Here is a 6,000-nt window from a genome sequence, read left to right as displayed (position 1 = left end):
TCCTCCTTTTTGACCCTTTTGTACAGGCTGGGCCCAACTCTGGTACCATTACAAACCACAAATATTAAATAGGCTTCTCTGAGCTGGTTTAGTGACACAGCTCTTGTGGGAAAATGAATGGTATGCCAACCAACTTAAAGGAAAGAGCCTTTCAGGTCTAAAAACAATGTATAATTTTTGGTTGATTGAACCATATGAAATTGTCAATATTCAAGTAACTGTGACCAACAAAAATGGCAGTTTCATATGGATCAACCTAAAAGCTGATAAACTGAGACTTACCTGAAGTCACATGGTTGGAATGAAGAATTTAGAATGCTGTCAGTTATGCTGTATAGAAGGATTTTTTTTTAAATGCAGATTTTGCTATACTTGAAGACATACTGTGACTGATGATGCTATACCATAGTGATACTGTTATAGACAGTGATTTATAGGGCTTCCCTGGTGGTGCAGTGGTTGAGAGTCCGCCTGCCGATGCAGAGGACACGGGTTCGTGCCCCGGTCCGGGAGGATCCCATATGCCGCGGAGCAGCTAGGCCCGTGAGCCGTGGCCGCTGAGCCTGCGCGTCCGGAGCCTATGCTCCGCAACGGGAGAGGCCACTACAGTGAGAGGTCCAAAAAAAAAAAGAAGACTGGTTTATAATGCACAGTTCCCTAGATTAAGCTCTCTTTGTCCATGTCACTTCATTCCAACTGTTATTTAGACAGTACCTCCTTCTACAGCCCTGGGCAACCTAGGATATCTAAATCTGTGGGTGTTTTAGGTTGAGGTTGACAGTGGGCATTATGGGTTTCAGGAGAACTCTAGGTGAACTCAGTTTTTTCTTGTACCACTCAGTGCTCAGATGGAGGGTTTCACCACGTGATCTGGTGTCCTTATGACCATGAGTTGACTTGTGCCATAAGAGAAAACTGCTTTCATGGTTTCCTTTTCTATTCCAAAATATGATAGTCATTTAAAAGTCTGTAATTTGGTATCTAGATGAACTATGTAAGGTATTTTTCAATTCTATAGTTTTATGATCAGACTTTAAGGAAAAAAGCCAACTATGCTTGTTCTCATGCTCATCGGGTATTTCTGTAATTATATGCAAGAAACTGATAACAATAGTAGTTCTTGGGGAGAGAAACTTGCTTTTTTCTCTTTACTGAGCTTTTTTTGCATTGAGCTTCTTTTTAATATCATGTATTATTTACTACTACTACTAAAAATATTTAAAAAACAAACACAATTAATTTAAAATTCAAGTAGACAAAGCATTTTACTTTAAAAGTACAGAGTCCCTCCCTTTACAAATGTTTACATCCTGTTCTTCTTGTTCTTCTGTAGAACCTTATCACTGTTGCGATTGTTTTTTTTTTTTTTTTTTTCCGGTACGAGGGCCTCTCACTGTTGTGGCCTCTCCCGTTGCAGAGCACAGGCTCCGGATGCGTAGGCTCAGTGGCCATGGCTCACGGGCCCAGCCGCTCCACGGCATGTGGGATCTTCCCAGACCGGGGCACAAACCCGTGTCCCCTGCATCGGCAGGTGGACTCTCAACCACTGCGCCACCAGGGAAGCCCACTGTTGTGATTTTTAAAAATAATTCTTAGGAACTGTGGGAGGTGGAACAGAAATACCAAAGATTTTGATGATGGAAATTGCTATTTATGCTGCAAATATTTGTAATTACCTATTATGTGATAGGTCCTGGGCTAGGTACTTCCTCCTTTCCATAACTTCCGGAAAGCTTCTTATGTAAACACCAAGTATTTTTTTTTTTCTTTGAGAGCTCTGCATGCTTAAAATGCTTCCCATAGATAAGCAGTGGTCTGTTCTTCATGAATGCAGCAACCAATGAGCTCACCTGCAGGGAGTATCCTCCAGGGCACTGAGGGAAGTCCCAGGTGTCTGGCTGAGGCAGGACTACACTGATGACCTGTAGGTGAGATAGAGGGTAGTTATGGAGCAGGGTGGGGTGGGGGAGTCATTTTGAGCTAGATCTGCAATACTGAGAAAATAAAAGGTAAAAAGGAAGATTTAAAAAAGGAAGGTGGTGGAAGGGAGGTGACAATAGAAACTAGTACAGGGACTTTTTTTCCTTCCAGTTTTACTGAGATAGGATTGACATATAGCACTGTGTGTGTTTAAGGTATACAGCATAATGATTTGACTTAATCATGAAAGGATTATCACAGTAAGTTCAGTGAACATCCATCATCTCATATGGGTACAAAATTCTTTGTGATAAGAACTCTTAGGATTTGCTCTCTTAACAACTTTCATATATAACGTGTAGCAGTGTTAATTATATTTATCATGTTTTACATTACATACCTAGTACTTATTTATCTTATAACTGAGAGTTTGTACCTCTTGACTTGCCTTCATCCAATTCCCCTTCCCCCCACCCCTGGCTTCTGATAATCACAAATCTGATCTCTTTTTCTGAGTTTGTTTCTGAAGTCTAATTGATCTATAACACTATGTTGGTTCCTGTTACACAACATAGTGATTTGCTATTGCTATACATTTCAAAATGATCACCATAAGTCTGGTTACCATCTGTCACCATCCTAAGATATTACATAGTTATTGACTATATTCCCCACACTGTACATTTCATACCTGTGACTCATTTATTTTGCAACTAGAAGTTTGTACCTCTTAATCTCCTTCACCTATTTCTTTTTATACAGGGACATTTTAATTCACAAAATCGTTAAATTACCCAAAAGCTGATTCTGAAGACTAACAGAATCCTGAACACAGAGAGAGAGCTTGCTAAATCAAAGATGCTTACTACTTAAGACAATTTTTGTAAAGCTATAGAGCTTCCTTGTTTAAATTCAGATTTCATATAGATGATGTGTAGATAAGAACAATGCCTTATATTTGCTTAAATTCTCAGAGTTTTCAAAGCCCTTAGACATACATTGCTGCTCTAAATCCTCTCAAAAAACGCTGTGAGAACTGTTTTCCATTTCACAGATGAGGAAAGTGCAGCTTAGAAGTGGAGCCATTTGCCCATGGAAACCTGGTAGAAAATGGCTGAGGCTTAGATGCAGCAGCCCTACCTGTTGGCGTTAAGCTAGCCCTACCACAAGAAATAAGCAGAGACACATGAATTTATTAGGGAAATCCCTCTTTCAAAAAACCACAACCATGAATATGCCCTAGGTATCCTCATTTCTCCCATTCTCCCCCTCCAAACCACCTTCCTGGGTCTGCAGTCCAGTCTATCTTCCTAGAGTTCAGTTCTGATTGTCACTTTCTTCCCCCAGCATCTGCTAGCTCCACACAGCCTACAAAATGAAGTTCAGGTTCCACAAAATGGCAACCAAGTCCTCTGCCTCAGCCCCCATCCACTACTCCAGCTCTCTTTCCCATGTCAGTATGGTGTTTCTTGCCCCTTATATTTTTAATCAAGCAGACTGGGGTACCACCATCTGACACCCCAGCAGGGCCTGGGCTAGGATGAGGCGGGCTGCACAGTTGAACGGGACATCAAAGAACCCAATAATCAAGATAAATGTTTTAATGCAATATTTTTAAAATTAATACAAAAGATGAAAAATATCAAAATTTAAAATAAAGACAGGGTCGTATTACTGGTTTTCCCTTTTTTCCTTTTTCAGACCCCCAAAATGCCTCAGCAGAGTTGTGTTATGGATCCTACAGTGACTTTCCACTTGGGTACTTTTACTAAAGATGTTTCCCAAGAGTCAGTTTTCACACCCCCTTTCCACATTGGTATCCGTATCTTACTTCTCTTCTTGAATGCCTCAGCATTTATCTGCAACCCTCTTCTGTCTGGAAAACCTACTTCCCTTAGTAACTGGTCGTACTTTGATGGCAATCTGAATCATCTTGGATACTCTCCAGTGCCTTCCCAAACCACAGTGGGCAGAGAAACCACTGTTCTTTGGTAAAAGAACGCAGAAATCACAATCCTCACACTGGCTGGCTGTGGGGTTGAGCAGAGAAGGAACTCAAGTATATTTTGTTTGGTCCAGAGCGCTTTTTAAAATCTGAATTAGTTATCAAGATTGAAAAACCAGGATATTTTACATTTAAAAAAATCGGAATCTCTGTCATTTCTTGAAAAAAAAAAATCTAGCCAAAGCAGGCCCCGATTCTTCCAGGATACCAACGGGAGTTTGGAGCCCAGTGGCTCTGCCTTCAGAGCTCTCCCCTGTTCGCCGCCTCCTACCCCTTTCACACACTTACATTGCCGGCCAGGCCCTATTCGCTCTTTTTTGGCGACCCTAGGCTTGAAGCAACGAGTGCACTGGATAAAACCAATCTGCTGGGTCCACTTGTTCTTTTGGGGAGAATATTTCCTCGTTGTCCTTTCTAGGCTTGCAGAGGCTCACAGAAGCAGCTCGTCTTTCTCACCCACAAACTTCCCACGACCCGTGAAACTTGCAAGGCCCTCCTCCTTCACTCTTTCTCCCCCGCCCTTTGCTCCAGGGTCCCCTCCCCGGCACCGGCCCTTCCCTCCCTCCCCCACCCAAGGCGCTCCGGAGCTCGGGGCGGGTCCCCGGCCCCCAGCTCGGCCATCTGCCCCGGCCCAGGGCGCTGGGGCTCGCCCACGACGGCACTGGGCATGCTCAGAGGCGGCCGCACGGGCAGCTTCGCTTCGCAGGCGCTAGCACTCAGCGGCGGGCGGACGCGCGGCTTCAGCTGGAGCTCCAGCGCCCGGAGTTGGAGTTGCCGGGAGTTTCCCCCCTCCCCCGTGCGCGCGGCAGCTGGAGCCGGCGCGGCAGCCGCGAGCGGCGGCTACCCAGCACCCGGGCCGGCCGAGCCTTGTCCGGAGCCCGGATCCCCGCGCGGGGCAGCTCCCGGGGAGGAGCCTTGCGGGCTGGGACGCGTGCAGCGCACCGGCACTGCCGGGGCACGAACCGGGCTGCAAGGTAGGGCCGGGGCGTGGGGAGCCGGGCGAGTGAGGCAGAGGCCAGGCCGGGGGTTGCGGAGGGTGGAGGATGCGGCTGCAGCAGCTGCGGCGTTTGGGGCGCCCAGCGCTGGGTCTGAGGCGCGTGGCCGGGTCGGGGATCCCGCTGCGGGGCAGGGGGAGTAAGCAGGCGCCCAGGGAGATGCTTTCAAGTTGGCGGGCGACGGGAGAGGGGGCCGCGCGCTCGGGCGCAGCTGCTTTGTGCGCGCCGAGAGGGACTCGGGTCCCTGGTTCTCCCCAGACCTGGGACCCGATGTGCGGGCAGGGCTGGGCAAGCCGCAGAGCCGAGCAATTTCATCCGAGAAAGTTGAGGATGGAGCCCTTCTTTCCTCACTGGCCCCGCGGTAGGATAGCCCCGCGGGTGCCGGCCCGAGGCCCCCAGTGTGGAGGAGCTGCGCCCCTGGGCTAAGTTCCGCCGCCCCCGGCTGAAATCCACGAATCACCCAGATCTTCGCTTCCCTGGCTGGCTTCTAAGAAAATCATTCCTGCCAAAACTGAGGTAGGCTGCCCGGGCGGGAATGGCTCCCTGCCTCCGGGACGCTTAGCTGGGCGACGCCCCCTTCTCAACCTGAGACGTGGCCAAGGGCGCCCGGTTCCGAGTTAGTGCTTACGGTGCGCACTGGAATGGAGCCTCACACACATGGCGGGGAACGTGGGGTAGGTGGATGGCCTGATTTTTCCTCTAGTCTTTTCTCGGCTTTACAACACCCCACCAACCCCACCCGGCTCATCTTCGCAGAGCACAGGACCTTGAGGGGAAGGCCAGGTGGAGAGTTTGGGTTGACATACTGTTCCTTAGGAGAGGGTGCCTGGGTTGTATCTGGCTTGGGCTCCAGCCCCAGGACTTCATAACGAGCCCTCTCCCCTTTCGGTTATTCTTCCTCAGGGACCGGGTGGGAAGGAATAGGGGCGGTGGGTCCACAAGAATGTCCACTTCATCCTACCATCTCCTAAGAGTGCGTTCCAGGGGACCCCAGGACCCTGGAACTGGCGTTATGTGGATTACGAGAATGTGGAGGATGCTGACGGTTCTCCTAGCTCCACTTTTTTCACTTCTTGTTTT

The 6,000-nt window shown here is 48.2% G+C and overlaps 1 protein-coding gene across 3 annotated transcripts in view; it reads left to right on the top strand.

Annotated features, from left to right (window-relative positions):
• The first annotated feature begins 4,618 nt into the window (after positions 1 to 4,618).
• The window catches only part of STXBP6 (syntaxin binding protein 6), a 277,899-nt gene continuing 276,517 nt past the window's right edge, over positions 4,619 to 6,000 (top strand). Inside the window, exon 1 of one of the 3 annotated variants that reach the window (XM_081230247.1) lies at positions 4,619 to 4,899. The gene's annotated coding sequence lies outside the window, so the exon portion shown is untranslated. Of the gene's footprint in view, positions 4,900 to 5,284; positions 5,437 to 5,548; positions 5,595 to 6,000 lie in introns of those variants that run through there. The other 2 variants (XM_081230244.1, XM_081230246.1) reach the window with 2 other exon arrangements.

This window comes from Mesoplodon bidens (genome assembly GCF_964165515.1).
Source record: "Mesoplodon bidens genome assembly, chromosome: 3".
NCBI lineage: Eukaryota > Metazoa > Chordata > Mammalia > Artiodactyla > Ziphiidae > Mesoplodon > Mesoplodon bidens.
The sequence above is the reverse complement of the archived record's forward strand: the minus strand, read 5'-3'. Positions and strand labels throughout refer to the sequence as shown.